The following is a 20,262-nucleotide window of genomic DNA, read 5'->3' on the forward strand; positions in this document are numbered from 1 at the left end:
GCTCATTCGAGTGTGGCGAGATCCTTGGATACCCAGGCCAACTTCCTGCCGGCCTATTACTCCAAGACGCAATAGCCGCATTCGGTGAGTATCTGAGCTACTGGATGATAATGGCAGATGGAACCGTGATCTTCTCCAGCAAAATTTTATGATGATGGACGTCTTGGAGATCCTGAAAATCAAGGCATCTCCTCGGCGCCTCGACGACGTCTTGGCTTGGGCACCCGAACCGCGCGGTATCTTCACCGTGCAATCTGCCTATCGCCTCGCCTTGGAGGAAAAAGCCCGCACTTCCATGTGCGCCACGAGCAGGGCACCGGATGGCAACCGCGCCGTCTGGAAGATAGTGTGGAGGTGCCTTGCTCCCCCGAAGGTACGGGTTTTTGCCTGGAAACTTGCGGCAAATTCGCTGTCTACAATGGAAAATAAAAAGATTCGAAAGCTTGAAAAAACTGATATTTGTTTACTCTGTGGAATGGACCTAGAGGACACATTCCATGTCTTTTGTAGGTGTCCGCTTGTGGTCCAGCTATGGCGTGCAATGGGGGAGGAAGTATATATGCCAAGCGTGGAAGAGGTGGTCAATACAGGAGCCGAGTGGCTGCTGCACTTGCTCTCTAACATTGATGAGCAGCAGCACCTACCTCTGTTGATGACTATGTGGAGAATATGGCATGTGAGAAATGAGATTGTACATCACAAGAAACCTCCACCAATATGTGCATCAACACGCTTCTTGTGCAGCTACATCAAGTCCCTACGGAGCCTCCAGCAACATCCCCAGGGCGACTTTGAAAAAGGAAAAATGGTTGTCACATGTGATATGGGAGTTCGGAGGATGCAAAAGCATGAGCAGGCCGAGGGTCCTGCTAACGGACGGCCGCCGGATCATTGGACGAAGCCACCGTTGGGCTGGAACAAGCTTAATGTAGATGGTGCTTATGCCATGGAGGCGGGCACGGGAGGCGCTGGCATGATCTTGCGTGATGATGATGGAGCGATCATCTTCGCATCAAGTCGCCATCTACATACTTGCAATAGCCCGCTTGAAGCGGAACTCGCTGCCTGTATGGAAGGAATTTCCCTAGCCTATGATTAGAGCTCCAAGCCTTTTGTTATTGAAACTGACTCGCAAGTTGCAGTAAACATGATCATGCAGCCAAAGATGAATCGATCGCCGACGGTTGCCATAATGGGTGAAATCAAGAGTCTACTTAAGCAGAGTAGAGAGTACTCTGTAGTGCATGTGCATCGTTCATGTAATAATGTAGCACACCGGCTAGCTCAGATAGGGCATCATCATGTGCGTACGGCAGTTTGGCTACGGTCTGGACCAAATGAGATTGAGTAGCTACACCGGTATGATTGTAATCCCCATGGTTGAGCAATAAAAATCTCATTTATTCACAAAAAAGGTACAAAGTACAAATCCTAACCATACACAGTTAGGTATATAGAAGCTATTCATAATACAATTACCTAGTCTAACACCCTCCTTCAATCTTAACTGTAGCCTGAAGTACAAAGCAAGTTAAGATTGCGCCTACAACTTTCAAACTGAGGTTGTGGAAGTGGCTTCGTGAAGATGTCAGCAAGTTGATCTTTGGAGGAGATGAACTTGATATGAAGAAGTTTCTGTGCAACACATTCTCTCACAAAATGATAGTCAACTTTGATGTGCTTGGTACGAGCATGAAATACCGGGTTAGATGAAAGGTATGTCGCACCAATATTATCACACCAAAGAACTGATGGCTGCCCTTGAGAGACTCCTAACTCTCTCAACAGAGACTGTACCCAAATGAGCTCAGCCGTGGCATTGGCAACTGCCTTGTACTCTGCTTTAGTGCTACTCCGAGATATTGTGGCCTGCTTGCGTGCACTCCAAGCGATCAAGTTGCGACCAAAGAAGACAGCATAGCCCCCCATTGATCGACGGTCATCCAGGCTCCCAGCCCAATCTGCATCAGAGAATGCAGAGAGAGCACTCGAGGAGGTAGACCGAAGATGCAAGACATAGGTGACAGTATGAGAGAGATAACGCAGTATACGCTTCACAGCTGACCAGTGTGAAGTCCAAGGAGCATGAAGATACTAGCACACACGGTTAACCGCATAGGAGATATCCGGCCGTGTGATAGTCAAGTACTACAGACCACCAACAACATTGCGGTACTCTGTAGCATCATCTGAAGGAAGCAAGGCACCATCCAAGGTTGATAATCGATCTATTGTAGACATAGGAGTAGTAGCATGCTTGCAATGCAACATACCAGCACGTCGCAACAGGTCCAAGGAGTACTTATGCTGAGTGAGAGTCAGACCAGCATGAGACCGTGAAACCTCTAGACCAAGAAAGTAATGGAGAGCACCCGGATCCTTGACAGCAAAATGACCACCCAGAGCAGACAACAGACGATCAGCAGCGGCCTCTGAGGAGCTGATAAGAATAATGTCATCAACATAGACCTGCAGATACATAGTAACCTCGGGACGATGTAGCAGAAACAGAGACGTGTCAGGAGTGGATGGAACAAATCCAAGACATCGAAGCACTGAGCCAAGTCATGCATGCCATGCACGCGGAGCCTGCTTAAGTCCATAGAGTGCCTTAACGAGACGGCACAGATGATGTGGACGAGAAGGATCAACAAAACCTGGAGGTTGCCGCATATACACCTCTTCCTCCAAGACCCCATGAAGAAAAGCGTTCTGAACATCAAGCTGATGCAGAGACCACCCTTTGGTAACAACCAAGGACAGAAGCAGACGAATAGTGGTAGGTTTGACAACTGGACTGAACGTATCCTCATAATCAAGACCGTACCTTTGCTTAAAGCCTTTCGCCACAAGCCGCGCCTTGTAGCGCTCGATAGACCCATCCGCATGCTTCTTGACCTTGAACACCCACTTGGAGTCAATAATGTTGACACCAGATACGGGAGGAACAAGGCGCCAAGTATCATTCCGCTGAAGAGCCTGAAACTCTTGCTCCATGGCAGTACGCCAATGAGGAATCCGAGCCGCTTGAAAATGTCGAGGCTCAACACTGGGGTCGGCATCCATCTGCGCCACACACGTCGCAATCCACGCACCCGTGCCATCTCTGCGCTCTTTTGGGCGAAAAATACCACTCTGACTGCGTGTATGAGCACGCCGAGTAGCGGTAGGTGGCAGAGGTGGTGGCGGAGATGCAGTCGAAGAAGATGGTGACAACGACATAGACGAATCACTAGTCTCAGGCGCGTCATGCGGAGCAGAGGACCACGCATGGGTCGACGGAGAGGCGGCCGAACCAGGCGAGTGAGGCAACACCTGGCCAGTCATGCGGTCTGGCGGGGCCGACCTGCCTGGGGTCGAAGCAGTAGCAGCCGGCTCAGCCAGCTCGAGCAGACCAGGATTCGCCCCGCGCGTAGCCGAAGCAGCAGCCGGCTCAGCTGGCTCGGGTGCCAGGCGCGGCCCGCATGAAGCAGCGGCAGCTGGCTAGGCCTGCGCCAGCGGGCTAGCGGACGAGGGGCTAGGGGGAGGCGAAGGGGTGCTGATTCATGTGCCATGCACAGGAGAAACATTCCCTGTACACCCACCATCGAGTTCCCGAGCGACCACAGGCGGCGAATCATCCAGGAGCTCAAGGCGCGCTCCTCGCCCAGTACCTGCATCATGGTTAGGTAGCAACAAGGGAGTATATGCAGCATCTACAAATTGAACAGGCAAAGGTAACGTAGAGTTCTCAGGTGTAGTGGGAGTGGTGGAGGTGTCCGGAAGTGCAGAAAAAGGAAAAACATTCTCATCAAACACCACATCACGAGAGATGTAGACGCGGTTAGAGGGAACATGAAGACACTTGTACCCTTTATGAAGAGAACTATAACCAAGAAACATGCACTGTTTAGACCGAAAGTCCAACTTTGGTTGGTTATATGGACGAAGATGAGGCCAACATGCACAACCAAAGACCTTGAGAAAAGTATAATCAGGAGTTTCATTCAGCAAGAGTTCAAGTGGTGTTTTCATCTGACGAAGTCGTGCAGGAAGTCTATTAATAAGAAAGCGTGCGGTGGGAAACACATCACTCCAAAACCGGAAAGGAACAGAGGCATGGGCAAGCAAAGCAAGACCAGTCTCAACTATATGGCGATGCTTACGCTCGGCTACACCATTTTGCTGATGTGTATGAGGACAAGACACACGATGTATGATTCCGAGCTTATTAAAGAATGCGTTGAGGTTGTGATACTCACCCCCAATATGATTGCACATGAATGATGTTGTGATTGAGCAGACGCTCAACATGCGCTTGGAATTGCAAGAAAACATTAAACACATCAGATTTGTGTTTAAGAAGATAAAGCCAAGTGAACCGACTGTAAGCATCAATAAAACTGACATAGTAATTATGGCCACTAACATAGGTTTGGGTATGGCCCCATACATCTGAAAACACAAGTTCAAGCAGTTTATGGACTACACGACTCGACTCAGAAAAAGGAAGCTGATGACTCTTGCCTTGCTGACAGGCATCACAAACTACATCAACATGTTTATTGGACACAACTGGAAGCTCATGACAATGAAGTACATGGCGAACGATGGGAGTGGCAGGATGACCAAGGCATGCATGCCAATGTGATGGAGACACACAAACACCACTGAAGGCACTGGGAGTTGGTGGCACATCAAGCGCATAAATACCATTATTGTGTAGTCGACCTCTAAGAAGTACGTCCCTCGTGTCCCAATCCTTAACAAAAAAATGAAAATGATGAAATTCAGCAAGAACATTATTATCACGAGTAAGTTTAGGAACTGAAAGAAAACTACGTGAAACAGAGGGAACACGAAGGACATTAATATGACGTAATTGTTTGGATCGATGTGTAAGAAGTGATGCCTGACCAATATGTGAGATGTGCATACGTTCTCCATTAGCGGTGTGAACCTGATTGTGTCCACGGTACGGCTCCTATGTAGAGAGCTTGCCCATCTCACTCGTCAGGTGATTGGTAGCCCCCGTATCCATGTACCAAGATGCATCAACTGGGTAAGAAGGAGTATGCCCCTGCTCATGAGTCGCCAGGGCAGCCTGCTTCTCATTACCCTTGCCATTGTTCCCAAGCCCCAAGAAATCCTTCTTGAAGCGATGATGGCAACGAGAGGCAAGGTGACCATCAAGCCCACATAGCTGGCAGGGAATCTGAGCACCACATGAAGGGCAACAGGCACGGACTCGACCTCCTGTCGAGGTAGTGGTGTTTCGCGAATTAGGCGCGGTCAGCGAAGGCTTGCCACCCATTGGTGGCTTGGAGGGCTTGCCCTTCCCACGTGTTGCCGCGTTGGCGGAAGGAAAACTCGACGTAGACCGACGAGCCTGGATGCGCTGCTCCATAGCAAGGATACGTGCGTACAACTCTTATGGCTAGATGGGAGTGTCATGACCATAGATATTCTCCACCAAATTATCATAGTCGTCGCTCAATCCATTGAGTACATATGAAGTGAACTCCTCCGGATCAAGCGCCTTGCCAATGGAGGCAAGTGTGTCAGCCATACCCCTCACCTTGTTGAAGTAGTCTGTGACGGTGAGATCATGAAGCTTCACCTCCCCAAGCACAGTGCAAATGGCATGAGCCCGCGCCTGAGACTGCGAAGCAAAACAGGTCTGAAGAGTCGTCCACGCGTCCCGAGACATAGAGGCGAAGATGACCAGTGACAAGACCCCCTATGTAAGAGAGGACTGGATGGCGGAGAGAATGGCCTGATCCTGAGCCACCCACGCATGATGCCCCGGATGGTATGGCGGCGGGCACAGCAGAGTGCCATCAACAAACCCCTCCAAGTAACGACTGCCAAGAAGTGGTAAGACCTGAGCACGCCATGTCAGATAGTTATCCGTTGTCAACTTCACCGGGATGAGATGCGCAAAGTAGAACGGTGCATGAGATACACCATAATCCGAAGGCGGCGGCGGCGCATAAAAAACCGGGGGTGAAGGACCACTCGGCACGACGGACGAAGCCACCAGCTCCGTCGATGCACCGCCGTAGGGCGCTCCGTATGAAGCGGGCGCACCGTAAGGAGACGCAGGCACCGAGGTTGGCGGGTGGGCGTAGGCCAACGGGGCAGCGTGGCCATAGGACTGCTGCAGTGGAGAGGGAGCCGACCACTGACTAGCCGGCGCGGCGCCGTAGGAGCCAGCCACCGGCAGCTGTTGCAGGGACGAAGAGCCCTGATGTGAATGCGCGGCTCCGTAGGGCACAGACGGGACGCCCTGGTGATGCAGGTCCGAGTGCAGAGGCGGGACGCCACCCGACCCGGATTGCTGATGGAGATACGGGGTAGCGCCCTGATGATGCATATACGAAGCGGCGCCGTAGAAGCTTGCTGGCGGGACTCCATACGGATGCGGGACGACGCCTTGGTGACTGGCGGCTGGAGCGGCACCGTACGGCGCATGCGGGACGGCGGCGCTGTAGGAGCCCGCCTGCGGCTGAGCGGCGGAGTCGCCGAAGACCGGCGATGGTGGCACGGCGAAGCCCTGGGCGATGGCAGCCATGGAGGCGCCAGCCAGGGAAAGCAGTGGCGGAGAAGCCAAAAACGGAGAGGCCAGGACGGCCGGAGCGGCGGCAGCGAGGCCGGCGGCTGGAACGGCAGCCGGCGCGGGAGGAATCGCAGCTGTGGCGGCCGGCACCGAGGCCATAGATGCGATCGTGGCGGCAACGGAAGCAATGATCGTAACTAAGCTGATACCATATTAGACGTAGATTTCTTTTGATGAATCGCACAACCCTCTAGGGGCGGCGTGAGTTTATATATATATTGGTGGTACATAGGTACAAAATACAAATCCTAACCATACACTGCTAGGTATACAGAAGCTATATATAATACAATTACATAGTCTAATATTCGCTGACGTGGCAACTCAAATCTTACGATTGTTTTCTCGCAAAAAAAACTAGGATCGTGGTTGGCTTTTTGTTAGCGGGGTTCCTATACGGCGCGTACCGCGCAGGGAGCGACGTAGCGCGTACCCCCCCCCCCCCCCCCCCTCGCTCGCTGCTGTTAACATGGGCCGGTCCATTTCGGGTTTTCACCCTCAACCGGTTTTGGGAAGGTTCTAGAACCTTCCCTGAACCGGGTTTTTCTTTTTTTATTTTTATTTTTATTTTTATTTTTTTCATTTTTTCTTTACTTATATGTTTTCATTTTTACTCTTTTTCCCAATTTCCAAAAATCTATTAATTTGTGATTTATTTTTTAAGTCATTATTTTTTTTTGGAATGATGAACATTTTTTCAAAATCGTGGTTTTACTTTTACTAATTTGTGTACATTCTCCTGAATCATGAACATTTTTTTGTAACCATGAACACTTTTTATAACTCACGAACATTTTTTTCGAAATTGCGAACATTTTCTTAAATTTTTGAACATTTTTGAGAAATTTGTGAACATTCTCTTAAGTCATGAACATGTTTTTGAATTCATGAACATTTTTTCTAAATAATAAACATTTTAAAATTATAGACTAAATTTTCAAAATCTTGTACTTTCTTTACAAATTTGTGAACATTTTTTGAATTAGTGCACATTTTTTTTAAACATGAACATTGTATTTCAAATTCATGAACATTTTTCAAATTAGCGAACATTTTTTTGAATCGTGAACATTTCTTTTCAAATTTGTGAATATTTTTTGAATTAGCGAACATTTTCTTGAATCGCGACATTTTTTCCATATTGACGAACATTTTTCGAATTAGTGAACATTTTTTTTGAATCGTGAACATTTTTCTCAAATTCATGAATATTTTTCGAATTAGCAAACTTTTTTTGAATCGTGAACATTGTTTTCAAATTCACGAACATTTTTTGAATTAGTGAACATTTTTTTCAAATTCGTGAATATTTTTCAAATTAGCGAGCATTTTTTTGAATCTGAACATTTTTTTTCAAATCCACAAACCTTTTTTGAATTAACGAACATTTTTTTGAATAATGATTTTTTTCAAAACCATGAACATTTTTTGAGTTTGTGGACATCTCTTACAAATTGCTGAACAGGTTTTGAATTCCTGAGCATTTTTCTCTAATCATGAATATGTTTCAAAATCGTGATTGTTTTATTAAAATTAGCAACTTTTTCTGAAATTTTAGAACTTTTTGATATCCCGAATTACTGAAAGAAAAAAGGAAAAAAAAACAAGGCGGCGTCCCGTCCCGCACATGGGCCGGCCCAGCAATGCGCAAAGGGGAGCACGGGGGTGTGCGCTCGCTTCTTCCGCAGCGCGTAGGTCGCCATATAGGCGCTCCCTTTTGTTAGGGGTAGGATTGTTGACTCGCTGGCTGGACATTAGAACGAATTGGGACAGCTCATTAGCGCAATAGCTCGAGCCGCTCTCTTTCTTTACTCTAGCTCGTGCCGCTCGTGCGTAGGAGTAGGAAGCTCATATACGGCATTTCCTATAAGGCACCCCCCCACCACACACACACACTAGGTTCAGTAGCTGGCGGGCCCATTTGTCTTTTATGTTCGTTTTTTCTGCCTTTCCACCTAGGTTTTCTATGTTTTCTTTCTTTTTTCCTTTTTTCCTACTCCTTAACTTTTTTCAAGCCAATAATTTTTTTGAAAATTTATGAACTTTTTCAAATTCGATGAACTTTCTTAAAAAATCATTTTTTTCAATTTCGGTGAAATTCTAAAAATCTACGTGTAAGTGCATCTAGTGCCTTTTAGTGATTTTGGCGTATTGAGGACTTATAGGTTAAGAGACTAATTCGTTTGTGAGTGTAAACAGGTCTATAAGTCTATAGGAGTTTGATATTTACACAGAAAGTCGACCCTTAAATATGAATATCTTCGACTGAAGACTTTGGATTTCTGAAGACTTTGAAAGTGAAGAAATTGGTGTGACCATGAAGACTTGTTATTCATATGAGGAACATGAAGCGTGAAGACTTTTGTTTTCGTAGTTTTATTTTCTCTTTCTTGAGTCATAGGAAACACTGTACTGTTAGGCCTCTTTTGGTTCATAGGATAGGATTATCATAGGAATAGGAATTTTATAGGAAATGCGATGGCATGTATCTCAAATCCTATGAGTAAGAATAGGAAACAAGATGTCATTTGGTTGACACCAAAGGAATTTTTCCATTGAGTCTAGGCTCTTTTTTATTTTCCTATGAAATATGGAGGATAGGAATCAATCCTATGTAGGAATAGGAATCTATTCCTATGAACCAAAGGGCTCTAAAGGAAAAAAAATCCTATAAGAATCCTATCCTCTAGAATTCCTATGAAATTCCTCCAAACCAAAGGAGGCCTTAAAGGGGTCAAGGTAAAACTAAAGAAAAGTTTCCAAGTGACGCTCAACTCAAAATCATACACCTACCGATCCATTCGAGTTAAGCCGTTGTAAATCTCATATAGTTCAGTCAATTTCTTCAGTGACAAAGACAAAGTTCTTCTGGTCTCTGAGGAATTTGTTCTGACTGAGGAGTTAGGAATTCGCCAGTGCGGATTATCTACAAGTGAGGAACATGATAGCCGTGTGGAATTTGATAGTCAAATTTCTGACCGTTGCTGTGCTACGCGCCAGCTGTCCCAAAATATCTACCAACCTAACGGTCATATTATTGAAGGACATTTATGTCTTATCATGTCGGGTTGCTCCCTAGGCTATAAATAGCTGCCCTCTACAACCACTAGCTGGTTGGCTGCTCTGCGAGAAATTGACACTTGTCATTGAGAGCATCCCATCCTTTGAGGACTTTGAGCGAAAATCATCAAGTGAGGAAAAACCCCAAACCCCAAACCAAATACCTACAAACCAAAGTGATTGAGCATCATTGAAGAGATTGTTCCTGTGTGGAATCGACGCTTGTTACCTTTGAGGATTGTGCATCCTCCAGACGGTTAGGCGTCATGATCTAGAGCATCTAAGAGGAATTGTGGATCGCCGAGTGACCGAGTCTGTGAAGGTTTGGAAGTCACCGGAAGACTTACCACGACTGATTGGACGAGGTCTGTGTGACCTTGGTTCAAGGAGAATACGGTGGGGACTGTGTGTCCTCAGGTTTAAATACCTAGCCGCTCCAACCAGACGTACAACTGTCACAACAGTTGGAACTGGTCTACCAAATCATTGTCTTCACCGAGCTAACTGGTTCTATTTCCTCAACCCTTCCATTTCCTCATTACTGTGTTGTGTGCTTGTTCATATCTGTATGAAGACTTTGACTGAAGACTTTATCAATTTCCTCAGTTCAATTTCTTCAGTCTATTTGTCGTCATCCTGTTTTATCCTGTGTTTACGCTTTCTGTACTGTGTGTCTGTTTTCATTTCATCATGATATCCATGTTTATGTTATGTCATGTATGCATCTGAGTACTTATTCTGCTGCAAGTAGTTCTTCGCTCAGGACCTCACCCTGAAATTCCACAGTGAAGAATTAATAAAAATCGCCTATTCACCCTCACCCCTCTAGTCGACTTAACGCACTTTCAATTGGTATCAGAGCAAGGTACTCCCTTATTCTGTGTGATTTTGGTTTAACCGCCTGGAGTTTTAATTATGTCGACCGCATGTATAATCAAGGTCTTTGCTGGGTGTCCTACCTTCGATAGGACGGACTACCTCTACTGGAAGAATAAGATGCGAATGCATCTTGAGGCAATTGATAACGATTTCTGGTATGTTGTGGAAAATGGTGTCCCCTCTGTCACTCCCACCATCAACGCTGTTGACGTGAAGAGATTCAAGCAACTCGACTCTCAAGCGAAGAATATCATATGTGGCCATCTGAGCAAAGGGCAGTATGGGAGAGTGAGTGCTTTGGAAACAACTAAGCTTATCTGGGATAGCTGTCCACGGTCAATGATGGAGTCTCAACACAGCGTGACTCCGGAGTTGACGTTCTTCGCAATCTTTTCAATCACTTCAAAGACTCGACAATGAAAATGTTCAGCAAACCTTCGACCGCCTCACTGACATCTCAAATGAGCTTCAAGCACTTGGTGCCACTGACATCACCGACCATGAGGTGGTGAAGAAATTGCTGAGATCACTTGATTCCTCATTTGATACTTTGGCATTGATGATGCAAGAACATGGAGACTATAAGTCACTTGATCTCACTGATATCCTCGAGAGGCTAAACACTCATGAGTTTCAGCTTGCTAAGAAGAGAGATCTTTATGGATCAAGCTATGGCAGATCACGTGCTCTGAAGGCCAAGGCAGTGTCTGAATCTAAAGATGAAGATTCTGGTAGCAGTCTTGGTGATCCTGAAGAACTGAGCCAGGAGCTAACAATGCTCGTGAAGAAATTCCAGAAGTTCTCAAGACGTGGTCGCTTTGGAAAATCCTCAAGAAGTGATGATTCCTCATCCCATGACTACAAGAAGAGATTGTGCCACAAGTGCAAGAAACCTGGTCACTACATTCAAGACTGTCCTCAATGGGAAAAGGAATCAAAGAAGAAGAAATACAAGGATTACAGTTCTGATGACTTAAAGAAGAAGAAGAAATCTTCAAAGTCTTCATCATCAAAATCCTCAAAGTCTTCATCTCACAAGAAGAGTAGTTCCAAGAAGGCTCGGGCATTCATTGTCAAGGAAATGGATTCTGAGGCTAAATCTGAGGAAAATGAGGAAGAGGAGGCATATGAGGAATCAGACTCTGGTGTGGCGAGCTTAGCCCTCGCTACTGCGTTCGTCAGCAAGTCCATCTTCACCACTGAGGAAAATGACCTCCCTAACACCGCTGACGACGACGAGGATGACTACGCTCCCACCTATTGCTTCATGGCAAAAGGTTCAAAGGTACTCAAATATCCTTCCTCTGAATTAAGTGAGGATGAATCTGATGAAAACCTCAAACCCAGCTATTCTAAACTTGCTAAGATTGTTGTGAAACTGCAAAAGGCTCTTGAAAAAGTTCAAAGCATGCTAGATAAAAGCGATGATATGTTGGATGAAGAAATGGATCGCACGAAAATTTTGACTGAAAATCTTCAGAGACTTTAGTCCAAGTTTGACAATCTTCAGAGTCATCATAACACTCTCTTATCTGATCATGAGAAACTTTCTTATGAATTTCTTAAAAAAAGCAAGATCTTGAGCAGTTAAGAGTGAGTTATGAAGATCTTCAAAAGGAGTGTGATTCATTACTTGCTCAACAAATTAGCGCTGCTCAGGAATAATTTATTCCTCCATGTTTGAAATGCATTGAACGTGAATCTGCTAATTCTTCACCTAAATGTTCAAATGCTTCTATCGCTGCAAATTTTTCAATTGTCTCTGCTATCACTAATTCCTCATCTGAGGACGCTGCGAGTATCACTGACCATACAGGGCTGAAGGAATTGTATGTGACAGGCATGTACAAAAGCCTCAAAGGGCACCAGGCTCTTTGTGATGTGCTTAAAAGGCAGATCCTCAACAGGAACCCTAGAAAAGAGGGTATTTCCTTTGAGAGGAAACTCAATGCTGATGGAACATACTGGAAGCCTGAGTAGTATCCCAAAACCTCATGGGTTGCTGCAAAGGGACCTCCAGTAGATCCATCTACTTTATCTAGCTTTACATGTGAATCTTCACATTCTTCTGATGAATAATTTGACTCCAGCTATAAGCTATTCAAAAATCATAATGGTGAAGTATTTGCTAGATATGTTGGCACTAACTGCAGGAACGGTCCTCCTATGAAGAAAATATGGGTTCCCAAAAGGTGCCTTAAAAGTCATCAGGTGAATGTCATCATGACACCACCTGTGAAGAATAGGGACCCTAGATCAAACTCTTCATATGGACCAAATTCTTCATATGGATCCAAGTCCTCATACGGACCAAATTCCTCACGTGGATCAAATTCCTCAAAAGGATCAAAACCCTCACATGATCATCATTGTGCTAACACTTTTGTTTCGAAGGGAAAGGCTAAGGATTATGGATATGTGCACTATTCTTCAAATCATTATGTTCATAAATCCTCGAAGAATTTCTCTGCTTACTTATATGCTTACCCTAACGCCTCTTATGCGAAACGAAGTGGACTGTCATCTATGCCACCTTTCTCTTATGGAGCTCGCAGAATGATGAACTCTTTGCCATCCCTTTAGATTTGGGTGGTGAAGAAAAAGAACTAATCTCTTATGCAGGGTCAGGTCTCTAGACGAACCTAAACGTCTGAGGAATTTGCTGGAGACCTGAATATGCTTGAAAGGACGCAAGCTAATCATGAAGAAATGATTTTTTTGATTTCTCACGTCCTCACATTGCTATATCTGTTTTATTGCTTGATGAAATTGATCTGATGAATTTGATGTCATATTCTTCACTAATGAAGTATATGAGTTCGTAAGCTGCACTAATTCATCTACAGGATGATCAACCCAAAGCCACTGAGTGGGTCCTCGAGAGTGGATGTACAAATCACATGACTGGTGACAAGAATCTATTAATAGACGCTCCCTTATCTCCATCACATCTGAAGCATATCACCTACGCTGACAAAGGCAAAAGCAATGTATTGGGTCTAGGTAAGGTTGCAATCTCAAAGGATCGACACATGGACAAAGTCATGCTTGTCGAGTCCTTAGGGTTCAACCTCATGTCTGTCTCAATGCTTTGTGATCTTGATATGGTTGTTTTCTTTGGCAAGTATCGTTGTGTTGTGATCATGGAAGCTGACAATTCCAAAGTCTTTGAAGGCTTTAGGAGAGGAGATTTGTATATTGTTGATTTCTCTATAGGACCACAACCTGCTACATGTCTACTTGCAAAAGTTTCAGAAGGCTGGCTATGGCATCGACGACTTGGCCATGCTGGGATGGGGAACTTGCACACGCTCGCGAAGAAAAGGCATGTCATTGGCATCGAGGGTGTAAAATTCCTCAAGGACCATTTGTGTGGAGCTTGTGAAGCTGAAAAGATGACCAAGGCCAAGCATCCTTCAAAGACCATCATGACTACCACTCGTCCATTTGAATTGCTTCACATGGATCTCTTTGGCCCTACTCACTATGCCACATTTACTAATGCTGCATCTTTATATGGCTTTGTCATTGTTGATGATTATTCTCATTGTACATGGGTGCATATAATCACTTACAAAACTGAAGTGTAGGAAGTCTTCAAATGATTTTCCCCGAGGGCTTCAACCAACTTTGGTGTGAAGATCAAGCACACCAGAAGTGACAATGGAATTGAGTTCAAGAACACCGGTCTCGATGGCTATCTTGATGAACTTGGTATTACTCATGAGTTATTGATAACCCACAAGTATAAAGGATCGCAACAGCTTTCGAGGGTAGAGTATTCAACCCAAATTTATTGATTCGACACAAGGGGAGCCAAAGAATATTCTCAAGTATTAGCAGCTGAGTTGTCAATTCAACCACACCTAGAAACTTAATATCTGCAGCAAAGTGTTTAGTAGCAAAGTAATATGATAGTGGTGGTAGCGGCAACCAAAGTAAAGACAGCAAAAGTAATGTTTTTGGTATTTTGTAGTGATTGTAACAGTAGCAGCGGGAAAGTAAATAAGCTAGAACCAGTATATGGAAAACTCGTAGGCACCAGATCAGTGATGGATAATTATGCCGGATGCGGTTCATCATGTAACAGTCATAACATAGGGTGACACAGAACTAGCTCCAATTCATCAATGTAATGTAGGCATGTATTCCGTATATAGTCATACGTGCTTATGGAAAAGAACTTGCATGACATCTTTTGTCCTACCCTCCCGTGGCAGCGGGGTCCTATTGGAAACTAAGGGATATTAAGGCCTCCTTTTAATAGAGAACCGGAACAAAGCATTAGCACATAGTGAATACATGAACTCCTCAACCTATGGTCATCACCGGGAGTGGTCCCGATTATTGTCACTTCGGAGTTGCCGGATCATAACACATAGTAGGTGACTATAGACTTGCAAGATAGGATCAAGAACTCACATATATTCATGAAAACATAATAGGTTCAGATCTGAAATCATGGCACTCGGGCCCTAATGACAAGCATTAAGCATAGCAAAGTCATAGCAACATCAATCTCAGAACATAATGGATACTAGGGATCAAACCCTAACAAAACTAACTCGATTACATGATAAATCTCATCCAACCCATCACCGTCCAGCAAGCCTACGATGGAATTACTCACGCACGGCGGTGAGCATCATGAAATTGGTGATGGAGGATGGTTGATGATGACGACGGCGACGAATCCCCCTCTCCGGAGCCCCGAACAGACTCCAGTTTAGCCCTCCCGAGAGGTTTTAGGGCTTGGCGGCGGCTCCGTATCGTAAAACGCGATGATTTCTTCTCTTTGATTTTTTTCTCTCCGAAAGCAAATATATAGAGTTGGAGTTGGCGTCGGAGGGTTTTCAGGGGGGCCACGAGGTAGGGGGGCGCGCCCTAGGGGGGGCGCCCCCACCCTCGTGAGAAGGGTGTGGGCCCCCTGGTCTTCATCTTTGGCGAGGATTTTTTATTGTTTTTGTAAGATGTTTCGTGGAGTTTCAGGTCATTCCGAGAATATTTGTTTTCTGCACATAAAACAACACCATGGTAATTCTGCTGAAAACAGCGTCAGTCCGGATTAGTTCCATTCAAATCATACAAGTTAGAGTCCAAAACAAGGGAAAAAGTGTTTGGAAAAGTAGATACGATGGAGACGTATCAACTCCCCCAAGCTTAAACCCTTGCTTGTCCTCAAGCAATTCAGTTGAAAAACTGAAAGAAAGAAAGAAAAACTTTTACAAACTCTGTTTGCTCTTGTTTGTTGCAACTATGTCAAGCCAGCATTCAAGTTTTCAGCATAGATCATAACTAACCACATTTGCAATAATTCTCAGGTCTCATAATTACTCATATCAATAGCATAATCAACTAGCAAGCCATAATAATAAATCTCGGATGACAACACTTTCTCAAAACAATCATAATATGATATAATAAGATGGTATCTCGCTAGCCCTTTCTGAGACCGCAAAACATAAATGCAGAGCACCTTTAAAGATCAAGGACTGACTAGACATTGTAATTCATGGTAAAAGAGATCCAATCATAGTCATACCCAATATAAATTAATAGTGATGAATGCAAATGACAGTTGTGCTCTCCAGCTAGTGCTTTTTAATAAGAGGGTGATGACTCAACATAAAAGTAAATGGATAGGCCCTTCGCAGAGGGAAGCAGGGATTTGTAGAGGTGCCAGAGCTCGGTTTTGAAATAGAGATCAATTGTATTTTGAGCGGTATACTTTCATTGTCAACGTAACAACTAAGAGATGGTGATATCTTCCATGCTAAACACATTATAGGCGGTTCCCAAACAGAATGGTAAAGTTTATACTCCCCCTCCACCAACAAACATCAATACATGGCTTACCCGAAACAACGAGTGCCTCCAACATACATCAGGTCCCAGGGGGAGTTTTGTTTGCAATTAATTTTGATTTAGTTTGCATAAAGCATGGGACTGGGCATCCCGGTGACCAGCCATTTTCTCGTGAGTGAGGAGCGGAGTCCACTCCTCTTGAGAATAACCCACCTAACACGGAAGATAAGGACAACCTTGGTTGATACATGAGCTATTCGAGCATACAAAACAGAATGTTTATTTGAAGGTTTAGAGTTTGGCACATACAAATTTACTTGGAACGGCAGGTAGATACCGCATATAGGAAGGTATGGTGGACTCATCTGGAATAACTTTGGGGTTTAAGGGATTGGATGCACAAGCAGTATTCCCTCTTAGTACAAGTGAAGGCTAGAAAAAGACTGGGAAGCGACCAACTAGAGAGCGACAACAGCCATGTACATGCATAAAAATTAATAAACATTGGATGCAAGCATGAGTAGGATATAATCCACCATGAACATAAATATCCTAAAGGCTATGCTGATTTTGTTTCAACTACATGCGTGAACATGTGCCAAGTTAAGTCACTTAAATCATTCAAAGGAGGATACCACCCCATCATACCACATCATAATCATCTCAATAGCATGTTGGCACACAAGGTAAACCATTATAACTCATAGCTAATCAAGCATGGCAGAAACAACTATGATCTCTAATTGTCATTGCAAACATGTTTATTCATAATAAGCTGAATCAAGAATGAGGACTCATCATATTTACAAAAACAAAAGAGGTCGAGTTCATACCAACTTTTCTTATCTCAGTCAGCCCTTCATATATCATCATAATTGCCTTTCACTTGCACGACCGAACGGTGTGAATAATAATAAGAGTGTACGTGCATTGGACTAAACTGGAATCTACGAGCATTCAATAAACAGGAGAAGACAAGGTAATATAGGCTCTGGGTTAAATCAACAATAATGCATATAAGAGCCACTTCAACAATTTAATTATGGTCTTCTCCTACTGACCCCCAAAGAAAAGAAAAGAAATAAAACTATTTACACGGGAAAGCTCCCAACAAGCAAAAGAAGAATGGGAAATATTTTTGGGTTTTCTTTTTAATTATTACTACTACAGTAGAAAAATAAACTACTACTAATTTTTTTGTTTTTTCTTAAGGTTTAGCAAACACACAAGAAGAAAGCAGGAAAAAGAAAATAAACTAGCATGGATATTACAGTGAAAAAGTATGAGCACCGACATCTAGCAATGAGTGTGTGTGAACATAAATGTAATGTCGGTGAGAAATACGTACTCCCCCAAGCTTAGGATTTTGGCCTAAGTTGGTCTATGGCCACGGCTGGCCTGGCGGGTATCCATAATAATAGTTGTTGGGGTCGTACTGTGATGAGGAAGAATAGTTGGGATCATACTAATGTGCAGCGGTTATCGCCTGCTGAGCTACAGCGTGGAGTCGAGCTGCATCCGCTCTCCTCTCGTACTCTTCTGCCTCCTCTCTGGTAATAACATATCTTCCTTTTGTTTGTGAATCAAAGAAGGCAGGAGCAGGGAGAGTAATACGGAAAACACGTCGTTTATCAAAAATTAAATGATATAAGAGAGGTGATTCAGGCCTCTTGACAAACTGGTGTGAAGCCATAGAGTCATAATCTAAATATGCAGGAGGCAACTCCATATCACCCTCACGAATGTCTATCTCAAGAAAATGAGCTAAGCGGGTTGCGTAAATTCCTCCAAAGAAATCTCCATTATGTCTATTATGATGCAACCTACAAGCTACAATGGCTCCCATATGATAAGATTGGTCTCCTAACACAGCACTCCTAAGAATGCTAAGATCAGGGACACACATGTGAAATGATTCATCCTTAGCATTTATGCATCTACCGATGAAGAGAGCAAAATAATGTATAGCAGGAAAGTGAATGCTCCCTATGGTAGCCTGCGTTATATCTCTAGATTCCCCCACAGTTATACTAGCAAGAAAGTTTCTAAATTAAGATTTAGGGGGATCCCTAATACTACCCCATGATGGAAGTTTGCAAGCAGAAGTAAAATCATCTAAGTCCATGGTATAAGATTTGTCATAAAGATCAAACATGACTGAAGGAGAATTACGCGAAGTTGAATACTCAAACCTCCTCACAAATGAACTTGTGAGATCATGATACTGGGGGCATTTGTTAGCCTCAAAATCCTCAAGACCGGCATTGCGCAAATATGCTTTGAATTCTTCTTTAATTCCCACACGGTCCATAAAATTTTCCGACGGCCATTCGCAAGGCCATACTGGAGCGTCTCTTGGTGGATCCTCGTCAGCATCGCGCATAGCAATCCTGGGTCCTTGCTTCTTAGAGGAACCACCTTGGAACATCTTCCTAAGCATATTGTTTTTCTCTGAAAAATTCTGAAATTTTTAGTAACTTCAAAATAAAAGTAAACCAAACTCAACAATATTGATAGCAACTACTCCCACAAGTGCCTAGAGCCTATATCAAGCATTAGAACTACTTGGAACCATATAAATTTGACATGCAAGCTCAAGAACATGGTCACCTATGCAGCACAAATTTGCAAAGAATAAAGCACTAGAACAAAAACTAATTAGACCAATGGAGGAGTCACATACCAAGGAACAATATCCCCAAGCAGTTTTGCGAGAGGTGCTTTGAGCAAGGAGATCGAAAATCACAGCAAAAGTGGTTGGAACTCGTGCTTGAGTTGGTTTTTCGGGTTTGTGTGAGATAGAGGAAGAAGATGGGTGCTGGGATAAGTGGAGGAGGGCCACCGTGGGCCCACGAGGCAGGGGGGCGCGCCCTATAGGGGGGGCGCGCCCACCACCCTTGTGGCCAGGTGGCAGCTCCTCCCGCGGTAATTTTTGCACAGTAAATCCTCAAATATTCCCGAAAAAATCATATTAAATTGGCATGGCATTCTGAGGACTTTTATTTTCGGGATATTTTTATATTGCACAGATAAGTCAAGAAACAGACAGAAAATACTATTTTTACTTTATTTAATATAAATAACAGAAAGTAAAAGTGAGGTACAGAAGTTTGTGCTTCTAGTTTCATCCATCTCATGCTCATCAAAAAGAATCCACTAACAAGGTTGATCAAGTCTTGTTAACAAACTCATTCCGATAATCATGAAACCGGAGAAATTTCGAATAATACTAAGTTACCTCAACGGGGATATGCACATCCCCAATAATAAGTATATCATATTTCTTCTTGACAGTAGGAAGATGAAATTCAAAATCTCCAAATATAATCGACGGAATTTTTCCAGTAGAGTTGATACTATGAACTTGAGGTTGTTTCCTCGGAAAGTGTACCGTATGCTCATTACCATTAACATGAAAAGTGACATTGCCTTTGTTGCAATCAATAACAGCCCCTGCAGTATTAAGAAAAGATCTTCCAAGAATAATAGACATACTATCATCCTCGGGAATATCAAGTATAACAAAGTCCGTTAAAATAGTAACGTTTGCAACCACAACAGGCACATCCTCACAAATACCGACAGGTATAGCAGTTGATTTATCAGCCATTTGCAAAGATATTTCAGTAGGTGTCAGCTTATTCAAGTCAAGTCTACGATATAAAGAGAGAGGCATAACACTAATACCGGCTCCAAGATCACATAAAGCAGTTTTAATATAATTTCTTTTAATGGAGCAAGGTATAGTAGGTACTCCGGGGTCTCCAAGTTTCTTTGGTATTCCACCCTTAATGGTATAATTAGAAAGCATGGTGGAAATTTCAGCTTCCGGTATCTTTCTTTTATTAGTAATGATATACTTCATATATTTAGCATAAGGATTTGTTTTGAGCACATCAGTTAATCTCATACGCAAAAAA

The sequence above is a fragment of the Triticum urartu genome, chromosome 4A (assembly GCF_056163025.1).
Source record: "Triticum urartu cultivar PI428250 chromosome 4A, HENAU_Tu73, whole genome shotgun sequence".
Taxonomy (NCBI): domain Eukaryota; kingdom Viridiplantae; phylum Streptophyta; class Magnoliopsida; order Poales; family Poaceae; genus Triticum; species Triticum urartu.